The sequence below is a fragment of the Pinus tabuliformis genome, chromosome J (genome assembly GCF_031772625.1).
Source record: "Pinus tabuliformis cultivar Carrire ecotype Pingquan chromosome J, CPIR1, whole genome shotgun sequence".
Lineage (NCBI taxonomy): Eukaryota > Viridiplantae > Streptophyta > Pinopsida > Pinales > Pinaceae > Pinus > Pinus tabuliformis.
The window spans coordinates 383,199,512-383,223,570 of NC_142295.1; the positions used below are offsets into that span (position 1 = coordinate 383,199,512).

Genomic DNA, 24,059 nt, shown 5'->3' on the forward strand with positions numbered 1-24,059 from the left:
AGTTATCATGGTAGTGCAGCAAGTGCAAAGCATATTCATGCATCTCAACTTTTGTAAGTCTTGGTTGCATGATCATGGAAATTCCTGTAGGGAAGAGTGTGGGGAATGCCATGGAAAAGAGGCCTACGGTGTTGTATTCATTCATAGATGTTAAAGATAGTGGAGGCCAATCAATATAGCTTGTTGAATTTGCATGGGGCAAGTGAAAATAATCACAAATGTGTTCAAGTTCAGTAGATGAATTTGGGAGTATTGGAACGAAAGAAGAGGGTTGGATTTCTAATGGAAGTAGCATGACATCAGTATCATAAGTAGAATCAGTAGTGGTTTGATGGGGTTCAAAAGAGGAGGTGATTACATTATGGAGAAGAGAAGAAATAATAGTAGGGTGATCTGGTAGTGCAGAAATTGCAGATGAACTGAATTGAACATCACTGTAGTAAGGGTCATTTTTTATTTTGTATTCAAGTGCTGCAAGGACACGTGATTTTCAAACAAAGAATTCATAAGCCTTTTCAGATGGATTGTGCCTTTTCACAATGAGGATGTCTAAGTTAGAAATCATTCGAGGTAAGTAGTTGGAAATAGTAGTTATGTCTTGAGGGAAGCTAATTCTATGGCCGCTATATTTGTATTGACCACCATGGGCATGAGTGACTTGTAGAATGGGGTTTACACATGCAATGAGCATTTATTCAGCTTGTGTTAAATGTTGAAGGACATAGGGTTGTTCACCAGGGTTCATGTTGTTCAGTTCAAAAAAAACGATTGGTAGAATTAGATGATGCACAATGAAAGCAAGAAAGGCTACCGTGTAGAAGTTTTGTTTTCATTCCTGGGTATGATTCTTTGCATATTGTGCAAACATGCATGTAGAAAGTTCATCTATCATTTGTCGAAAGCGACGATTTCTTCATTAAGGGGAGGGTTATATTGGGTTTGATGAAGGTGAGGTGGGTTTGTTTGTATAGTTTGGAGAGCATTTGAGGTGGGAAGGGATGTAGAGGAAGTAGTAGGGTTGTATAAGTTTTTATAAAGAAGTTGCTGACGTGCATTTATTGTATCCTTGTGATGTGTATAAAGAAGACGGCGCCGCTCGTTTTTATCCGCCTTTTGAGTGTATTTTGGCATATCTAAAAAAGTACAGATAATTATTGTTAGTTTTCATAAACGAGTATTGCATGTTTGGAGAATGTATTACATGTTTTAGAATTACTTTTTTTATTTGAACATCGGTGAAGTGTAGGTAGAATAGGTAAAAGGAAAAACATGCAATTAACAGTATTACAAAAACATAAGTTATTATGGCATCTATTATTGAGAGGAGAAGAGCAAGATAACCATTATTTTTCTTTTTTCTGCTCCATTTTTTTTTGACAAGATTGAACAATAGCATGAATAGCTTAGCAAACAAGAGATCAATGTATAGCCATGTAAACAATGAATGGAAAACTCATGTAGTAAGTCTTTACAAATGTTGATATCTATATTTTGTAAAATGCGAAGGGTAAACATACATATTTTGGAATAACTGGAAAAGAGTATTTGCAGCAAAAGTGTGCATTACAATAGCATGGGCATAATTCAGAAATGCCAGTTTATGTACAAGCAGTAGTGTTTGAAGAGACCATAAAAAACTTTCAAAGGCGAAAAACAACAGGCCGTTTTGAAATGGACATTGCTTGAATGTCATTAAGGGCTTCTTTGCATGCAGAGGCATATTGAATTTCTTTTGAATTTATCAGTATTGGTTGCAAGCGCCCAACACCGTTGAAGTAATCTGTTTTAATGGAAAGTGTTAGCAGGAAGCGGTGTCCTATAATTCGGCCACAAATTTCTTGTAGATCAATTGGTTCGATAGAAAGAAGGAACGGGTCTTTTGTCGTGATGCCCATGAGCTCGTTTCCTACGTCATTGAAAGTTGTGATGTTCTGTAGGTTCTCGGTGTGGTCATGTAGCTCAATTTTAAGTTTGTAATGGTAGTTACATTCTGGGAAGTCGCCATTACATTTTGTACAATGCTAAAGATTGTTACATGCTAGAGAGTAAAAGTCATCCATGTGAAGAGCAGTTATCGTCGCATGAACTGAAACCCATATTGCTTTCTCGGAGGTTTGCATGTAAGCAATTTCATTAAACATCTTTCGTGGTAGGGCACATTTCAAAGCAACACCATAGTTTCTACTCAAACATGGAGAAGAAGAGCTATAACCTGTTTCATGGAACCATGCATGTAGTTGACGAGTTTCTTCAACTTGTGGATTTATGATGAGAGTGCTCGTTGATATCGTCCCTATTGTGGTGCAATTAAATTCAGATACATGACCTCCTTTGATTGCAAGGATTGGTGGGTTGTCAAAAGAGTAGTATTCTCAAAGTTTTGTCCTATAGAGTCACAATGGTCTCTCCATAATGTTACATCAATGCTAAAACCTGACTTGTATTTTAATATGAGTTTTTTCCTTAATGTTTCACTTCCGTCTTTTCATCGAATTGTTGATGCAGGTGAGGTGGAGTTAACAACACCAGTCACATCCACATTCGTATTTGGACTTGCATTTTTTATTTCAGCAATAGTTTTGAAGTGAAAGCTCTGGAAAGGAAACGTAGGATCATCTATGGGACATGGGTTGATAGTGGAAGCAACAAACAAGTAAATTTCCCATTTGTTCTTGAGGTGATTGTAGTTTGGGTTTACTTCTTTGACTGTGCCATTTGAAACAATGTATAGCTGGCCAACTTGAACAAGACTGTAAAGAGATTCAGCCAATTCAGCAAATGCAAAAAGGTGGATATCTTCATTATCATGATTGATAAGGTCAATTCCAAAAACTTTTCCTGAGCCTTGCACATTATTGTAAGTCTTCAATGCTGTTTTTGCAGATGCTCTACCTTGGATTGACCAATACTTTTGGTAAGGATTGAGCGCCTTGAATGGAATAGTTGTAATTTTCATCGTAATTAGTGGAGTAACTACAGAGGGCAAGGTATCTTCTACTGATGAAGAGCTATACTGGGATGTACCTGCCTTTGCATGTATTAGTGTTGATGAGTCCTTGGTCAATGCTATTGTACGCATTACAACTTCAAGCTCAACCACTCGGATGGACCTTATGTAAACACATGAGAAATGAATTAATGAAGGATTGATTATTATTTTTTTTTAATGCAGGAAGCATATAGAAGACAAAAAATAAAAAAGGGTAAATTCAAATGTTGGGCCTTACAAGGAGTTTTGAAGCACCATGCAAGTTGCTTTTTTAAGCAGAATTATTAAGCCAATTTGGATGTCTTCAGATGCAACTTGTGGGCTATATGTTGATGGTAGCAAAGTCTTGTGTTGATGTGTTCCATCAGATAGAGTAGTGCAGAAGTGTGAGGATGTTGTTTTTAATGATGTAACAGAACCAATATCGATTATCTGGAGTAGTGGTTGAATCTCAGTGGAACCATTCAGCAACAAAGGTATGGCATTTGTAGTCAAGGCTGGCTCCATAATATTAACAGAGGGATTCTTTTTCCGTGATAGTAGTACCTGTAATTCATCAAATCACCACAGCAAAAAAGTCTAGTAAAGAAAGATGTGATGAGAATGCGGAAACTAATCTAGCAAGGCTAACTTTCGATGGTGAAAAATAATAAGGGCAGAAGGTACGAGAGTGAATTATCATTCACACCACTATTAAAGATGAGATGACCTTGTAGGTGTTGTCAGTTAAGGTTAGCTTAGGTACAAGTACTAGTTCATCAAAAGATCAATGTGATATTAATTTGGACTCATCTATTTTTTCAATAGTAACATCTATTGCTTCCATCAATTCTGAGAAGATTTCAAATGTTTGTATATAGCTACCATCAAGTATGTCTAACACCTCAATGAACTCTATTTGTGTTGTAGTAGTCAATTTCCATTTAGTTATACCAGACAGTTTTGGAAAACTCCAACACTTGATACCGCTTAATATGGCAAAATAATCCCCTAACTAGTACCATTCAGGGGCCATACAAAATCTCGGGGGAGTCTTCTAAAATGGTGGTTTCTTCATCACAGCAAGCTCATCTTCCTACGGAGATAGTGGACAAATAAGAGACTATTTGCTGACACTGATTAAAGAAGGGAAATTTAGATCTCTAGTCCCATTTCATCCCAACAGGGAAACTTTATAGATCAAGAAAACATCTCATTGGCAATGAAAAGTCACTCAAATGCCATGCCTGGGGAGGCTCCACCTAGTGGTGTTGTCTATGTGGATGCTAGCCTTTCACATTGGCTAAAACCTATAGAACCTAGCCTTCTTGCTACAGGAAATTAGCACATGAATGAGCTCTGCCTGAGCACAGTCAACGGGTATTAGATCCTTCTAGGACAAACGAATTACTACAAGAGATACAAATTATCCACATAAGTTTCTAATCATAGCGAACTGCTTCAGTGAAAATATCCCTGGTTGTGGACCTCATCAGGAGAGTAACTGAACTTATCATAATTGTTCTTCTAGGTTGTGGATCAGTACAAATAGTTTAGATTCCAGAGAGGCCAGGGTAAATTAATTATTGTATTGTGCATTAATTATTCTTCTTTTGGTTATATGTGTTCAGCTCGATCTTGCTCGATATTTTAAGCTTCCACAAATTGTGAGTAGAAGTAGGTTATAGTATTTTGCTTTGGTTATATTGCATTATCAGGTTAATCTACAGGCAGATTTTCTACATAGGTCTCAAAGCGAGATTTGTAAAGAATTTGCAGAATTTATAAATGGTATCAGAGCTAAGTTTATAGGAGCTGTGAACAGTAAATTGAGAAGAGAATTCGAAGTTTGAAGTTCGGGGTTGTAGGTGCAAATCGAATTCTTATCATACTTCAAGGTTGGCCAATGGTGTTCTATGGATTGAGACTCGAGTATGCCTTGGAAGATAGCTCGAATTACATAGCCTGGAAAGATAGAATGGAGGCTATATTAGAAGACAATGGCTTGAAGGAATTCATTGATCAATAAATCCAAAAGCCAGCTTCAACTAATGCACAAGAGTTGGCTGAGTGGAAGAAGTGTGTGGCAAAGGCAAGACGGATCATCCTTGAGGGAATTCAAGACCATATTGTCTCGAGTCTCCATGGGAAGGATACTCCATTTTCAATGTGGAAGAAAATGAAGGACCTCTACCAGAATAGTAGCAACCAGAGGAAATTGGTGCTTAAGGATAAGCTTCAAAGAATCAAGATGGAGAAGGGCGATACTATTTCCAGATATATGAACAAGCTCACCACTTGCAGAGATGAGCTTAGCAGTGTGGGAATAACTATTGTCGATGATGATATGGTGAGCCTTTCTCTCCTTGGCCTTCCAAAGAGCTAGAATAACTACCAGGACTCTATGAATGGAAGGGAGTAACTGCCAGATTGGGAACGACTGTGGTCGGATCTAATGCAGGAGTAGATCAGGAGGAGCACACGAGATGGTTCTTCATCCAAGGATGATGATGAAGAAAATCTGGCCTTAGCAAGTAAGGCAAGGAAAGGAAAGGGGAATGCTTCCCATTCCAAATCGAATTCTTCTGATGGAGGGAAGAAGGTGAGAAGTCTAAAGTGAGATGCCTTAATTGTCACAAGATGGGACATTATGTGACTAATTTTCCATCGAAGAAGTCCAAGAAGGAATCCTCGGAAGGATCGGAAGGTGAGGTATCGGCCTCTCAATTCGAAATGGACTTTACCCTCATCGCATGCATGGTGTCATCGATGATGGGTTGTGTCTAGTATCTTGACAGTGCAGCCTCATTCCACATGACAGGTGATAAAAGTTTATTCAGTGCCTTGGAGGAGAAAGACCTCAAGATGCGCATAGATATGGATGACGATGGAAGGTATAGTGTTTTAGGAGTGGGCACAGTTTCTTTTTAGATGGAGCATGGAGCTCCTATCACCTTAACAGAGGTGAAGTATGTACCTGGACTGAAGAAGAACTTGGTATCGGTCGTGGTATTGGAAGACCATGGTTATGATGTGTTTTTTAATAAGGGAAAGGTTTTCCTTAGACACATTACCACGAGACAGGTGAAACATATTAGTTCACGAGTTAGGAACCTGTATGCTCTTGAGGTTCAAGATGCATGCAAAGCCTTGAGGAGCAAGGCAAATGTTAAAGACTGGGTGTTTGAGAGGGAGAGTAAATTACCTATCAACATGCAGTCCCAAAATAAGTCTCAGACAATTGTGGAGGAGCCACAATTGGAGAAGTAGAGAGGAGACCGAGTGAAGACATCCACTCAAGCAGAGTCTTCCAGAGATGGACGAAAGAGCACAAGAGAAGTTAACAGATTGTTGAAGGATGTGAGAGATAATGTGGGAGCACCATCTTCTCAGTGCAGACAGAGGAGGTCACCTGAGAGGTACACTGGATACATGGCCCTTGTTGGGGCGATGTGAAGTGATAGTCCCAAGAAGGCTGAAATTGGGTAGGGTCTATTGAGATGTTTTATCTCATGGATCGTACCTTGCTATGGGAGGCCAAAGTACATAGTAGCGAGACGAATTAGTGGGATTGATGCAGTCAGAGATCAAAGTGGCAAAGGCTAGAGTAGTCAGATACTGAAGAGCGTAGATAAGGATTGACAATAGTGCATAAAGGTAGAGTTAGCAGAAGCGCAAAGTTTTCAGTTGACAGAGGAAATAATAGTCAAAGACTTTGATGACAGATGCATCATACTGATTCAGATTAGATTTATTTATTTATTTTTATTTTTTTTTGTTTCTGGAGTTGTTGGAGCAACAACACTAGAGAGAAGTGTTGCATGCATAACATTCCATAGGTTCACAATCGGGATCGAGTTGAATTCCTTTCTTGTTGAGAGGGAGCATTGAAAATAGCAACAAGAAATGATAAAAATAGAATCAAGAATATTCCAGTTTTAATTTGTCCTTGAATTAAAATTGTGAATTAAAAAACAAATTTAGTCTCACCAGCTGCTTGGAAATAATTAATTAATTCATTATGGATTAATTAGTTGGAGAAATTCAAGTTAGAAGTCTTTTTGAAGTCATGCAAGACTTATCCCTTAAATTAAGGAGACAAGATTGAGTTATATTTGAGTTGTAATTAGTTAACTTAGTTTACTGAGTTAAGTCGAGTTAAATTAGTTCCAAATTGTTTGAGGAACTAATGGTGAGTTATCAGTCAGTTGATGCATGCATGCACTCAACTAGTGTACTCCAATTAACTGAAGATTCTCTCATCAGAAACTCATGCATGTCTATTCTGAGAAAGACCTAGTGGATATTAAAGTCAAGGAAAATGTACTATTAGTTGCATGTGTTTTCCTATAAAGAAAACTCATGCATGCAGAAGGAATCATTCCTTGAGGATTGCATAGTTCATACAGGGTGTGAGACCAGTGTGTGAGATCAGTGTTCCACTTGGTTGGAGAAGATCATCCTAGAGGAACAATGCAAGGAAATAAGAGCTTGGAGGGCAGAGGAGAAAGCTGGAGAGAAGCCATGATTTCTTGTGAGCATTTGTGAGGATTGTACTGAGAGTTGGATAGCTGTGAGAGCTAAGGCTTTGTAGAATCTCTATGTATTTCCACCCTATTTGATAATATAGATAGTGGGGTTTTTAGCTGAGGCTTTCCCCAAAGTATTTTCATGTGTCTTGTGCATTGATTATTCTTCTTCTGGTTATACGTGTTCAACTCAATCTTGCTCGATATTTTAAGCTTCCACAAATTGTGAGTAGAAGTAGGTTATAGTATTTTAATTTGGTTATATTGCATTATCAGGTTAATCTACAGGCATTTTTTCTACATAGGTCTCATAGCGAGATTTGTAGAGAATTTACAGAATTTCTAAATGGTATCATAGCTAAGTTTATTAGAGCTATGAACAGTATACTAAGAAGAGAATTCGAAGTTTGAAGTTCGGGGTTGCAAGTGCAAATTGAATTCTTATCATACTTCAAGGTTGGCCAATGGCGTTCTATGGCTTGAAACTCCAGTATGCCTTGGAAGGTAGCTCGAATTACATAGCATGGAAAGATAGAATGGAGGCTATATTAGAAGACAATGGCTTGAAGGAATTCATTAATCAAGAAATCCAAAATCTAGCTTCAACTAATGCACAAGAGTTGGTTGAGTGGAAGAAGTGTGTGGCGAAGGCGAGATGGATCATCCTTGAGGGAGTTCGAGACCATATTGTCTCGAATCTCCATGGGAAGGATACTCCATTTTCAATGTGGAAGACATTGAAGGACCTCTACCAGAACAGTAGTGACCAGAGGAAATTGGCGCTCAAGGATAAGCTTCAAAGAATCAAGATGGAGAAGGGCAATACTATTTCCACATATCTGAGCAAGCTCACCACCTACAGAGATGAGCTTAGAAGTGTGGGAATAACTATTTCCGATGATGATATGGCGAGCCTCGCTCTCCTTGGCCTTCCAAAGAGCTGGAATAGCTACCAAGACTCTGTGAATGGAAGGGAGAAACTGCCGGATTGGGAACAACTGTGGTCGGATCTGATGTAGGAGGAGATCAGGAGGAGCACATGAGATGGTTCTTCATTCAAGGATGATGATGAAGAAAATCTGGCCTTAGCAAGTAAGGCAAGGAAACAAAAGGGGAAGGCTTCCCATTCCAAATCAAATTCTTCTAATGGAGGGAAGAAGGGTGAGAAGTCTAAAGTGAGATGCTTTAATTTTCACGAGATGGGAAATTATGTGATTAATTTCCCATAGAAGAAGTACAAGAAGGTATCCTCAGAAGGATCGGAAGGTGAGTCATTGGCCTCTCAATTTGAAATGGACTTTACCCTCATCGCATGCATGGTGTCATTGATGATGGGTTGTGTTTGGTATCTTGATAGTGTAGCTTCATTCCACATGACAGGCAATAAAAGTTTATTCAATGCCTTGGAGGAGAAAGACCTCAAGATGCACAAAGAGATGGGTGACGACGGAAGGTATAGTGTTTCGGGAGTGGGCATGGTTGCTTTTCAGAGGGAGCATGGAGCTCCTATCACCTTGACAGATGTGAAGTATGTGCCTGGACTGAAGAAGAACTTGGTCTCAGTCACGGTATTAGAAGACCGTGGCTATGATGTGTTTTTTAGTAAGGGAAAGGTTTTCCTTAGACACATCACCACAAGACAGGTGAAACAGATCGGTTCACGAGTTAAGAACCTGTATGCTCTTGAGGTTCAAGATGCATGCAAAGCCTTGAGGAGCAAGGCAAATGTTAGAGACTTGGTGGTTGAGAGGGAGAGTAAATTACCTCTCAACATGTAGTCCCAGAAGAAGTCTCAGACAATTGTGGAGGAGCCATAATTGGAGAAGCAGAGAGGAGGCCGAGTGAAGACATCCACTCAAGCAGAGTCTTCCAGAGATGGATGGAAGCGCACAAGAGAAGTTGATAGATTGTTGAAGGACGCGAGAGAGAATGTGGGAGCACCATCTTCTCAGCACAGACAGAGGAGGTCACTTGAGAGGTACACTGGATACATGACCCTTGATGGGGCGATGTGAAGTGATAGTCCCAAGAAGGCTGAAATTGGGTAGGGTCCATTGAGAGGTTTTATCTCATGGATCGTACCTTGCTACGGGAGCCCAAAGTACATAGTAGCGGGAGGAATCAATGGGATTGATGCAGTCAGAGATCAAAGTGATAGAAGCTAGAGTAGTCATATACTGAAGTGCATAGAGAAGGATTGACAACAGTGCAGAAAGGTAGAGTTATTAGAAGCGCAAAGTTTTCAGTTGACAAAGGCAATAATAGTCAGAGACTTTAATGACAGATGCATCATACTGATTCAGGTTGGATGGTTTTTTTTTTTTTTTTTTTTTCTGGAGTTGTTGGAGCAACAACACTAGAGAGAAGTGTTGCATGCATAACATTTCAAAGGTTCACGATCGGGATCGAGTTGAATTCCATTCTTGTTGAGAGGGAGTGTTGAAAATAGAAACAAGAAATGATAAAAATAGAATCAAGAAGATTCCAATTTTAATTTGTCCTTGAATTAAAATTGTGAATTAAAAATCGAATTTAGTCTCACCAGTTGCTTGGAAATAATTAATTAATTCATTATGGATTAATTAGCTGGAGAAATTCAAGTTAGACGTCTTTCTGAAGTCATGCAAGAGTTATCCCTTAAATTAAGGAGATAATATTGAGTTATATTTGAGTTTTAATTAGTTAACTCAGTTTACTGAGTTAAGTCGAGTTAAATTAGTTCCAAACTTTTTGAGGAACTAATGGTGAGTTATCAGTCAGTTGATGCATGCATGTACTCAACTAGTGTACTCCAGTTAACTGAAGATTCTCTCATTAGAAACTCATGCATGTCTATTTTGAGAAAGACCCAGTTGAGATTAAATTCAAGGATAGGGTACTATCAGTTGCATGTGTTTTCCTATAAAGAAAACTCATGCATGCAGAAGGAATCATTCCTTGAGGATTGCGTAGTTCATACAGGGTGTGAGATCAGTGTGTGAGATTAGTTTTCCACTTGGTTGGAGAAGATCATCCCAGAGGAACAACGCAAGGAAATAGGAGCTTGGAGGGCAGAGGAGAAGGTTGGAGAGAAGCCAGGATTGCCTATGAGAATCTGTGAGGATTGTACTGAGAGCTAGCTAGCTGTGAGAGCTAAGGTTTTGTATAATCTTCATGTATTTCCACCTTGTATGATAATACAGATAATGGGGTTTTTAGCTTAGGCTTTTCCCAAAGTATTTTCATGTGTATTATGCATTGATTCTTCTTCTTATGGTTATATGTTTTCAGCTCGATCTTGCATAATCTTTTAAGCTTCCGCAAATTGTGAGTAGAAGTAGGTTATAGTGTTTTGCTTTGGTTATATTGCATTATCAGGTTAATCTACAGACATATTTTCTACATAGGTTTCAGAGTGAGATTTGTAGAGAATTTGCAGAATTTCTACATGGTATCAGAGCTAAGTTTATCGGAGCTGTGAACAGTATACTGAGAAGAGAATTTGAAGTTTGAAGTTTAGGTTGTAGGTGCATATCAAATTCTTATCATACTTCAAGGTTGGCCAATGGCGTTCTATGGCTTGAGAATCGAGTGTGCCTTGGAAGGTAGCTCGAATTACATAGCATGGAAAGATAGAATGGAGGTTGTATTAGAAGACAATGGCTTGAAGAAATTTATTGATCAAGAAATCCAAAAACGAGCTTCAACTAATGCACAAGAGTTGGCTGAGTGGAAGAAGTGTGTGGCGAAGGCGAGACGAATCATCCTTGAGGGAGTTTGAGACCATATTGTCTCGAGTCTCCATGGGAAGGATACTCCATTTTCAATGTGGAAGGCATTGAAGGACCTCTACCAGAACAATAGTGACCAGAGGAAATTGGCGCTCAAGGATAAGCTTTGAAGAATCAAGATGGAAAAGGGCGATATTATTTCCACATATCTGAACAAGCTCAACACCTGTAGAGATGAGCTTAGTAGTGTGGGAATGCCGATGATGATATGGCGAGCCTCGCTCTCCTTGGCCTTCCAAAGAGCTGGAATAGCTACCAGGACTCTGTGAATGGAAGGGAGAAACTGCCGGATTGGGAACTACTATGGTCGAATCTGATGCAAGAGGAGATCAGGAGGAGCACACGAGATGGTTCTTCATCCAAGGATGATGATGAAGAAAATTTGGCCTTAGCAAGTAAGGTAAGGAAAGGAAAGGGGAAGGCTTCCATTCCAAATCGAATTCTTCTGATGGAGGGAAGAAGGGTGACAACTCTAAAGTGAGATTTTTTAACTGTCACGAGATGGGACATTATGCTACTAATTTCCCATTGAAGGAGTCCAAGAAGGGAGCCTCAAAAGGATTGGAAGGTGAGGCATTGGCCTCTCAGTTCAAAATGGACTTTACACTCATCGCATGCATGGTGTCATCGATGGTGGGTTGTGTCTGTATCTTGACAGTGGAGCCTCATTCCACATGACCGGCGATAAAAGTTTATTCAGTGCCTTGGAGGAGAAAGACCTCAAGATGCACATAAACATGGGCGACGACGGAAGGTACAGTGTTTCAAGAGTGGGCATAGTTGCTTTTTAGAGGGAGCATGGAGCGCCTATCACCTTGACAGATGTGAAGTATGTGTCGGGACTGAAGAAGAACTTGGTATCGGTCACGGTATTGGAAGACCGTGGCTATGATGTGTTTTTTAGTAAGGGAAAGGTTTTCCTTAGACACATCACCACGAGACAAGTGAAACAGATCAGTTCACGAGTTAAGAACTTGTATGCTCTTGAGGTTCAAGATGCATGTGAAGCCTTCAAGAGCAAGGCAAATGTTAGAGACTTGGGGGTTGAGAGGGAGAGTAAATTACTTCTCAACATGCAGTTCCAAAAGAAGTCTCAGACAATTGTGGAGGAGCCACAATTGGAGAAGCAGAGAGGAGACCGAGTGAAGACATCTACTCAAGCAGAGTTTTCCAGAGATGGACGGAAGCACACAAGAGAAGCTGACAGATTGTTGAAGGATGTGAGAGAGAATGTGGGAGAACCATCTTCTCAGCGCAGACAGAGGAGGTCACCTGAGAGGTACACTGGATACAAGGCCCTTGTTGGGGCAATGTGAAGCGATAGTCCCAAAAAGGCTGAAATTGGGCAGGGTCCATTGAGAGGTTTTATCTCATGGATCATACGTTGCTACGAGAGCCCAAAGTACATAGTAGCGGGAGGAATTAGTGGGATTGATGCAGTCAGAGATCAAAGTGACAGAGGCTAAAGCAGTTAAATATTGAAGAGTGTAGATAAGGATTGACAATAGTGCAGAAAGGCAGAGTCAGCAAAAACGCAAAGTTTTCAGTTGACAGAGGCAATAGCAGTCAGAGACTTTGATGACAGATGCATCATATTGATTCAGGTTGGATGTTTTTTTTGTTTCTAGAGTTGTTGGAGCAACAACACTAGAGAGAAGTGTTGAATGCATAACATTCCAAAGGTTCACGATCGAGATCAAGTTGAATTCCTTTCTTGTTGAGAGGGAGTGTTGAAAATAGCAACAAGAAATGATAAAAATAGAATCAAGAATATTCTAATTTTAATTTGTCCTTGAATTAAAATTGTGAATTAAAAATTGAATTTAGTCTCACATTCATTATGGATTAATTAGTTGGAGAAATTCAAGTTAGAAGTCTTTCTGAAGTCATGCAAGAGTTATCTCTTAAATTAAGGAGATAAGATTGAGTTATATTTGAGTTATAATTAGTTAACTCAGTTTACTGAGTGAAGTCTAGTTAAATTAGTTCCAACTGTTTGGGAAACTAATGGTGAGTTATCAGTGAGTTGATGCATGCATGCACTCAAATAGTGTACTCCAGTTAACTGAAGATTCTCTCATCAAAAACTCATGCATGTCTATTCTGAGAAAGACCGAGTTGAGATTAAAGTCAAGGACAATGTACTATTAGTTGCATATGTTTTCCTATAAAGAAAACTCATGCATGCAGAAGGAATCATTCCTTGAGGATTGCGCAGTTCATACAGGGTGTTAGATCAGTGTGTGAGATCAATTTTCCACTTCGTTGGAGAAGATCATCCCAGAGGAACAGTGCAAGGAAATAGGAGCTTGGAGGGCAGAGGAGAAGGCTGGAGAGAAGCCAGGATTTCTTGTGAGCATCAGTGAGGACTGTACTGAGAGCTGGCTAGCTACGAGAGCTAAGGCTTTGTATAATCTCTATGTATTTCCACCTTGTATGATAATACAACTAGTGGGGTTTTTAGCTGAGGCTTTCCCCAAAGTATTTTCATGTGTATTGTGCATTGATTCTTATTCTTTTGGTTATATGTGTTCAGCTCGATCTTGCTCGATCTTTTAAGCTTCCACAAATTGTGAGTAGAAGTAGGTTATAGTATTTTGCTTTGGTTATATTGCATTATCGGGTTAATCTACAGGCAGATTTTCTACATAGGTCTCAAAGCGAGATTTGTAGAGAATTTGTAGAATTTCTACACGCTCATATACTTAATGTCAATTGCAACAAAAAGTAATACATTGAACAAACATAAATGTTCATGGAAATTTTAATTAAAATGAAACAATGATATACTGACCAAACATAAATGTTCATGGAAAATTTAATTAAAATGAAACAATAATATACTGACCAAACATGAATGAAAAATTTACTGCAAGAACTTGAGGTTGGAAGGGTTGATGAACAAATAGACCAGGAGAAACGAAAGCGGAAGAAGCCTCAACATTAAGCCATCAAGAAATTGTTCAACAAGAATCAATTGTTTGATTACATTAAACACCATAATTATTTGTTTTCTCTTAACTAAATCAGTTGTTTGATTACTTTAAACACCATAAATATTAGTTTTTTTTTATGCCTAAAAATCTTCAATCTTCTAACATTCCATCCAATGATCTAACCCATATTGTAAAACAACTCTTGATTCAAAACTATTAATAAACATCTTTAAATCACATCTTGATTCAAAACCATTAATAAACATCTTTAAAATATTTTCAATATAATCTAATTTAAAGTTAATATAAATTTATTAACTAATAATAAATATAAATGATATTGATATTATCATTTTTATCTTATTTTATTATAGAAATAACATTTGAAAAAATAAAAACTTATTTTTCTAATAAGTTATATTTAATACAAAGATAATAGCAACAATGTTGTCACCAAAAAAAATCAGCAAACTACAAGGCATTAATGAAAAGACATCTAGAGGTAAAAACCATTGGTTTAAAAAATGAAAGTATTTTACTTTAAGAATAATTTAGAGAAATATCTACTTTTAAATAAATTAAAGAACAAGTAATAATTGGAAATATGTTGAACTTATTCAATATTTGATATACTATTTATTTATATATTATTTATAATTGCTAATAAAAATATGTTTTATATTTATATGTCTTTTATCTAACAAAATATATTTTGTATTTATTTAAATTAATTTTTTTATATACTAAAATATTGTATAATATATTATTATTAAATTTTTATAAAATATAATATTTTTTTGAAAAAAATAAAAAATATCTTATTATTGATAATAATAAATTTATAATAAATATGAAATAAGAAAATTGAAAACAACCTAACAAAATTTTTAACCGTTCAAAACAATATCTACCGATCACAACAATGCGAAAAAAGATTATATCAATTCATCTAAAATCCAACTACATATCTCACAAATCACAAATGGAGAAATGTTTTCACAAAAATAAAAATTAAATTAAAACCCAGGTACGCGCGGACGTGGATATATTTAGAAATCCCCAAATTTAGCGAAGCTACTAAACTACGAATTTTGCCAAACATTCAGTTAAAGATTAGATGGTTGTATTGGAAACTCACAGAGCGTTTCAATATCCAGCTAAAAATAGAAGATTTCAGGTTCTAACGGTCCCGCCCAAAAACCATCGGTGATTTCAGAGTTCAAAGTTCAGTGCCGATGCTGCCCATAGATTCCAAAAGCGGTATTGTGTGTGAATATCCAAAATTTTGGGTAGCCATCTCATCTCACTCTGAATTCTCTGATCCCTTTTTCTCCGGGCATCATTTATAAAAACCAGCGGCTGAAAAATGTCAGGTTTTGTGTTTTCCCTTGCTTTAAATAATTCACTATAAATCTACAACTATGAAATATTCATCCTGAAAAATAAATATGGGAAAATTTTAAGGAGTTAATTTTAAAATCTAAATCTCATTGTTAAACAACGAACAACCAACATCGCTTTGTGGAGTGTCCTTTTCTACAAGCTAAAACCCCATTTTTAGATTTTCGTTCTACATTTCCTCCATTGAATCAGATCCCAAAAAAAATATAAATTCCAAAATTCAATCATTAGTGTGTCAAAGGACGCAAAAAACACTACTTTTGCTTTCCTCGGATATAAATAACCCTTCCGAATTCTTCTATTCTTCTCAAGGCTCCGGCTGCCATTCGCACTTGCAACAATGGGCTCTTCAAATGCAATTGCTTCCGTATAAGTCTCCAACGTATGTTGAAGTTCAATCTTGAACATTTCTAATCTACTCTTAGTCTCAGGTTGCATGCATAAAACATTTTGCCATTCAATGTCTTTAATGTCTGACCACTGCATTTTTTCTCATTAGGCATCCTAAATAGAAGCTAGTTTCGCTTACCCTTGATATAACCGGGTCTTCAAAATCCCTTTTGTTGTTCCCAAGCTTCTGGTTGCCATTCGCATTTGAAACAACTGCCTCTTCAAATGCAATTGCTTCCTTGTTTGTCTTTATATGAAGTTCAGTTTTCAGCGTTTCTAATTTTTTTCTTGATATGAGGGTGCAAGCAGGAAACCATTTTCCATTCAGTTTAGGAACAGATTTGTCTTTTAACATTGAGTTCTAGTTTGTATTAGAACTAAATATGAATCAGGTCTGAAAAATATGAACCTAAAAATTTAGTCTTTCTTGTGTGACTGGAGATTCTTTCTCACCAGGCTTACTGAAAAGACGCTGGTTTTGTTCTCAGGGTTCTGGCCACCATTCTCATTTGCTCACCTGGGTGATAAACAGGCCTTCAAAAATCTCTTTCCTTGTGCTTAGGGTTCCATCTCAGCAGCTACAACATCAATGCTAGCCAGTGTAATTATCAGGTGGTTTCCACTGAAAACCAGATACAATAAAAATCTCTTTCGTTGTTCTCAGGGTTCCATCTCAGCAGCTACAACATCAATGCTTGCCAGTGTAATTATCAGGTGGTTTCCACTGCAAACCAGATACTATAAAGTTATTTAAAGTAACTCTGATATACAGGCCTTCAAAAATCCCTTTCGTTGTTCTCAGGGTTCCATCTCAGCAGCGACAACATCAATGCTGGCCAGCGTAATTGTCAGGGGGTTTCCAATGCAAACCAGACACAAAATAAGTTATTTAAAGTAAAATGCAATGCTATAAAACTCAAAATCCTTAAATCTCGCTGTAGTTTGGAGGTAAAAAATCTTCAAACGTCTATAATATATTTTAAAACGGAAGTGGTTTCCGAGTTCAAACCAGATACACACTAAAATTATTTGAAAAAAAACGATCATACAAAATTCAAAACCTTGAAATTTAGCTGTTTATAGCAATAAAAGAGGGGACCATTGGTTTACTAATACAGATTAAAATTACTTAAAAAAATAGCAATCATACAAAACTCAAAACCTTGGAATTTCCCTGTTTATAGCAATAAAAGAGGGGACCATAGGTTTACCCTCTAATCCATTAAACCCTGCGCTCTGACGTTGAATCAAAAGTTTTCTCTTGGAGAACCCTCTGTCTCAATTAAAGACTCAACCTCTGCTGTAGTAAAACCCTCTGCCTCAATTAAAGATTGAAGGTCTGTTGTAGTCGAGAGAAAGCCACGGAAACCCATTAAACCCTGCGCTCTAGCATTGAATCAAAAGTTTTCTCTTGTAGAACCCCCTGTCTCAATTAAAGACTCAACCTCTGCTGTAGTAAAACCCTCTGCCTCAATTAAAGGTTGAAGGTCTGTTGTAGTCGAGAGAAAGCCACGGAAACGTAGGAAAAAGCCTGCAAATGGCCGTGAAGAACCTATGAGCTTCGTGCAGTGGTCCTAATGTGTCGAAAATGGACAAAGCTTTTCTGCTCGGTCATGTCGATGTTTATATCAAAGATCTTTGTTAAAGCAACAGGGTTTGGAGTATCGTAACAAACTAATACCTGTAAAAAAAATCAATCCAATGGTCTGAATTATTTTAATCGTCTAACATTCCAATCAACAGTTCACGAAAGCACAGGTGCCCTGGGAAGGGAGTTAATCTCGGAGGAAACGCGTTAAGACATAATTAGGTGGAAGGATTTAGTTTTTATAAATTTTTTGGTCCAATCTTGAGCACTAAGCATGATTGCTTAAATTTAGAAAAACAAATTTTCAAAAGAGAAAGTTACGATTCAACCAAATTTCAAAAGAAGAAGTGATGATTCAGAGTGATCTCAAGTATGTGCAGGTTCTTTAGAGTGGCTCGGTTGAAACATCTCATTGAAGACATGTAGTTCTGAACAATATGAGAATTTGGAAGTGATTATGCTAACCAGAAATTCAATTCATGAGAGTAGCGCTATAACTGGAGAGGTTTCTTTGTTCAAAGAAGTCGCGTTATTTGATTTATTTAGAGGGTTTTGATTAGCTGTAGCTCTAGGTTGCCTATGAAGCAGACATGCATGATTTATTCCCTTCCAAGAGTATGCTATGAAAGATGCTGTTTGATGAGGTCGATCCGGTTGAAAACCACTAAAGGAGGGGTTTGCAGTTGGATGTTAGAGTTACCCTCTTTATGGGGTTTATTATGAACAACCAACAGTTTTCTTTTGTTACCAGAAGTTCATTGGAACCGCAATTTGAGACAGCAACGAACAGGAACGCGAGAAAATTATAAATTTTTTATTTTTTCAAGTTCCGGAAATTGAACTTCCAATCACTTATATATAGAGACTCGCTAACATAAAATTTGCCAATTATACTACTAGCCAGTAACAAATTATTTTGTTAATATAAATGAAACCAAATAATTAAAAGGTTTTTATATTTACCAAGTAATTATCTGGTAACAAAAGTTGGAACTATTCTACAGAGCTGCAAACTTGTCCGTTAAATTCATCTTAATGTCTCCACCTGATACCTCTGATACCATGTCATCACCACTAACCTATCAAGAATATGAAAGCAAACCACAAATTGAAAGCAAATATCCACAACAAACTTGGCAACATCTCTCTTTATCATACCCAATAAGCCATCACTTTACTATTACAAATAAAACATAATAAAACTACCGATTCGGTGCCTGTACCTGTACTATTTTTACAACCATGAAACAATCTCAACGATCAGCATTACATAAGCGCTAGACACTGCTGCTTTCGCTAGACTACGCTGTGCTACTGTACTATTTTGACAAGGATTAATCAATCTCAACGCTCGTCATAACTTAAACAATCGAAACTGCTCTTTTTTCTGTGTTCTTTGTAACACAGCACTGCCATCTTCAGCAGAGGTTTTCATTCAATTGTTGGCACAACTGATCAAGAATTCCACCTCCCATGGAATTGTTGGCACAACTTAAAAAGATAGTAGCTGAAGCAAGATACCTTTGTCTACCATAAATTCATGCTGCCACAATGATTGTAATTTCCTCCCACTCACTTGTAACACTGAATTTCTCCACATGAATCCGGGAAGACAAGGGATTATAAGATGTAGTAACCCCAGTCTTTGGTTGCAACAAGATGTCAGTTCCTCATAACTCAAAATTGGGAAACAGTGAATAGAGGCGTCAGACAGACACGAGGACCTGATCCCTGATCTTTCCTGTTATAATATTTTTGAACGAATCCCAGATATGTATGTATTGACCTCCGGGAACTTCGCTTATTACCTATTCATTGAAGAAAAATATACAGATTTATCATTCTGCCCTTCAACAAACTTGAGAAGTGTACAGATCTATCATTCTTCATTATCTACTAATTCAAGAGGAAAAATATACACCAGGCAGATCTATCACGCTTGGCATAAACAAACTTGAAATATTCATTTTCAATAGAAGACAAAGTTTGAAATGATTGAAGCACTTACACAAGACGATAGCTCCAAGAAAACTTCAATCTGTGTTGGTCGTCTGCTGCAAACGACTACAGAGCATCCATTTGTCCTCTGCAATATTTCTCCCAAGATCTTTGTGGTGGATTGGCATCTGTAATTTAAATTTGGAAACCTCATATTTCTGTACCTTATTTTTTTTTTAATGAAAAAACAAACAGTATACAGAGAGATTCATAGATTCACTTACCAGTAATGTGTAGTTTTTCCAGATATACAGGCTGGATGTGGCTTGAATCTGAAAAGATCGGAAGAATGTTAACCCCTTGACTGCACGACAAGGTCGAGTTCATCCAAGCACCAAGTGAATTGCTCATTGTTTGCATATAAAATGGCAATATGAACGGATGCTGTTTGAACATCGGCTTCCACCATTTCCAACTCGCAATCTATTATCTGCCAGATGATTAAAGATAAGAGGGTGAAATGTTCTTGACCTCCGGACCACCGATGATACACATGGTACGAAGCCACGCTGAAAGTGTAAATATAACATGTTCTTGACATCCAGACCACGTGCTGTGTGAAAATGTGGTAACAGGGACTGACTAGGAGGCCGAAGAAGTAAAGAGGGAAAAAGTTTTGATATTGTGATGGAGATCGGTTGCCATTGATGAACAGAAAGATGAAGCTCAGACATAGACAGACATGCAAATGCAAAGAGGATGAAGCCGAGGCAGGTAAAGATCTAGATAACAAGATAAATGAAGCTAAGCTCAACATACATACGATCGCTGATTAGCTGGAACTGCACGCAGCAATCTTGACCTACGCCTTGAACCTGAGACATCCCACCACATAAAGATTCTTGGGGTTGGTTGCGAACAGACACGTGCTTAGTGCTCGACAGCTTGTGAATTGTGATGTGGTCCTTTCTGAACCAATAGTGCTGACCATGACTCCCTGAACGCCAACTACTAGTTTTGCTTTTGCAATTAATATTCTTAGCACAGTAATCTATCCAATGACCCAACTACCAACATGGTTCGTTGGGGCAAATGGTCATGAAAGCAATTTACTTGGTATTAATATTGGTAAAAGGGAATTGTCTTTAGTGTGATTTTTTGGAGATTTTTGGCAGAAAAAATTGAGGTTAAATCTTGATTTGTATTATTTAAAATGGTTTTTTAACCTGAAAAATCACTAGGACGCTTTGATTGTGCAGAAATTACTTATCAACCTTGCGATTTCAATAAATTACTCAGGATTTTAGAAAAATTTGACTAGAAAAACCCACCAAAAAAACTTCTGAAAAATCTCCTGTACGAATTCCGCCAAAAAGTTGGGCTCCACTAGGTCTATAGCCTACCAGCCACTACGAATTCCGCCAAAAAGCTCGGCTCCACTAGGCCTATAGCCTACCAGCCACTACGCAAGAATGTCTACTCCCTCTCGTTAAAAAAGACTTACATAGTAGAGAATTAGCGTCATCCATACAACCCATTGGATGTAGAGTACAAATTTAAAAAGCATTCATAATCCTGGATGATTATGAAGCACGCCAAAAGAGGTAACAATAGGTAATCAATGCTTTGGAAAGAAGGTTGATAAGTCCCAAATATAAATCTATTGTTTGTCTCTATATATATATAAAAGATGCTTAGGAAATATTTATGGTTAGTAAATGTGTTAGTTTTCGTGGGATTTAGTTTTTATTATGGTATTGGTTTAAATTTTATGGAGAGGGGTGAGAATAGGAGGCATTTTATAGGTAGGTAAAATATTTTTAATTTAACAATGGAGTTAGTTTCAATTTTTTCTATATGGTGAGTGAAGTTGACCACAAAGAGATATATAATGTGTATGAATTTAGGAATATAAAAAGTGTATTTGCTCGATAAATGATGACTTTTAGTGTCAATTCAAACTTGTCATGGTTTACTAGGCTATTGGATTTACTATATCAACAATCTGACCTATGAGATTATTGAAGAACCTCAAGTTTTGTCCATTTCAGACCGTTTAAATTTAAGTTTGCAATGAAGCGAAAGTTAAGTGCCGTAGTACTAGAAAAAGTAGTTAGTGACATTGTAGCCATAGTTTTATTATTATTTGGATTAGTATCCCTTAGGGCTATTGGATTTACTTTATCAACAATTTGACCTATGAAATCATGGAATGATGTCTAGTTCCATCCAACTCACAACATTAAAGTTCATGTTGGCAAGGAAGTCAAAACTAAGTGTGTCATAGTACTAAAGAAAGTAGTTAGTGACATTGTAGCCATAGTTCAATCTATTATCATTATTGGGACCATTATCCCTTAGGGTTGTTGGATTTACTTTATTAACAATTTGACCTATGAGATCATTGAAGAATCCCAAGTGTCATCCATCCCACAATGATTGAATTCATGTTGGCAACAGAGTCAAAGAGAAGTGTCATAGCCCTAGAGAAAGTAATTAGTGACATTGTGTTCATAATTCAATCTTCTATTATTATTATTATTATTGGGATTAACATAGTTTGAAGGGGTGAGATTATGGATGAGGAAAGCACAATCCATGATGAATTTAATTAATTTGATAACATATAAGCATTATTGTTGCTCCACTTCCAAACATGTGTCATCTTATGGTTTAGGATTATTGCAATCTCATTTACATCGTCATAACAATTTACTGTGTGCTCAATAGTCAAATAGATTTTCTCGTTGCTTGTGTAGGTGGAAGCGCCATCAACACTTTTGACATGCAATGTGATCATCTACTCATTCTTCTTGTTGATGGCAACTTTGTAAAATAAGATAGGAGACAATTCTCAATATCTGTTAGTTGTTAACCCTCCCTAGGCTTGTTCTTAAATCCCCTACCACTATCCCTCCCTTCGACAAAGTTGTTGATGGTGAAGTCCAAGTTTAGGATTCCTTGTACTATCATTGATAAAAAAAGGCATATAAAATATGTTCCCTAATTGTAATGCAAGAGGGTGAATCCACTAAGATGTATCCCACTTCTTAGTAACATGTGGCAATGAAAATTTGACATTTTACATATTTTTTAAATTGAAGCCCTCAAAACTCATATACACCTTGTGAATTTTGAAATGTAATTAAAAATAAATTTGTAATAAATTATGTTATCTTTCTAACATATGTGTGTGTGTTATGTGTCAACTTTGCATTTAATTATATGTTTTTCTCTGTAGTCTTTTGGAAAAAATTAACCAGTGACTTGTTCTCATTAATTAATTTAGTGCTTAATGCATATTTTTCAAAAAATAAAATAAAATGAGCTCTATCTATACAAGATGTAGTTTATTCCACCTATCTTTTAAAAGATCTTTTTTGGTGAAATCATTTCTATTATTTTTTGAAGGCGATAAATTAATATTTAAATCTCATTTTATACACCTTCATGTTCCCAACATAATTTTTTCCTCTTGCTTACTTAAATTGAAAAACTAAAATACGCTTTTGAAGTGGAAACATCCTAATAGAACACATATGTTTTATAATTATTTCGTTGTATAGTTTTTATACTGTTATTTTTTCTTTGAACGATATCATACTAATGGGATTTTTTTTGAAATATAAGTTTAAAAGAAAATACATTTAAAACATCATATGAGACTAGAAGTGTGAAAATGTTATAACATTGGATAGAGTATTCAATAATGATTTTATTGGCATTGAGTCCACCACATGAGATGGAAGACATGAAAGGGTTTCACACCATGGAAGTTTCAGTCGCAAAAGCTCTTATAGAAAGGGGTTATAATTTATGGTATTTAGGCTCTTAATTGACAACCTCTAATAGGATTTTAGAAAACCTAGATGATAATTTAGTAAACCTTGGATCAAGATTTATTTTGAGTTTATGAAATAACTTGATCAATATATTGTTGTAATCATCAAAAATAAATCTTCAAACAAAATTCATGTACTATTTAATTATTGTTTACTAAAACTCCAGACGTGAACTTATCAATATACAATCTAAATCTATTAAATTTATGTGCAAGTTAAAAATGGAATCAATTGGAGACACGGGAGAAATGAACTAGTTTAAGGAGAAATAAGATCATATTTCTCAAAAAACGGTTTCAAGAAGCCATCCATTTCTAGAGAAATTGGTTTCTTGGATGGATAAACCAGAACGATAATACAAAATGATGTTTTCCATGTTATTCTGTTTTCTTCTTGAAACAAAAACTCCCATTTCATTTATGGTAACATAGTTATAATCCTGATTCCTATATTGATATGTCGGTCTATTTTTTACACAAGTAAAAGCATTGAATAGATTTTTCAAAAGGCCACACTCTGTTTATATAATGCTTCATGCATTTCTAGTAAAACACTAAAAGCTAGATGCTAAATATATTTGTTAGATGTTGCTTTTGAATGCATAAATAAGGTTGGTGTATCTGATATATTCTCATTGCAATAATGAATGCTTTGAATGCTTTAGTATTATTGAAGCTATCAATTTAAGTCTTCAATA

The 24,059-nt window shown here is 36.8% G+C and overlaps 1 long non-coding RNA gene across 1 annotated transcript; it reads right to left on the reverse strand.

Annotated features, from left to right (window-relative positions):
• Positions 1-18,701: 18,701 nt before the first annotated feature.
• Positions 18,702-20,426, reverse strand: LOC149227373 (uncharacterized). Its single transcript, XR_016247786.1, has 3 exons — positions 19,805-20,426; positions 19,591-19,708; positions 18,702-19,390 (listed from the first exon to the last, which is right to left on the reverse strand). It is a non-coding gene; the product is annotated as an uncharacterized LOC149227373 (long non-coding RNA).
• Between the last annotated feature and the right edge of the window lie 3,633 nt (positions 20,427-24,059).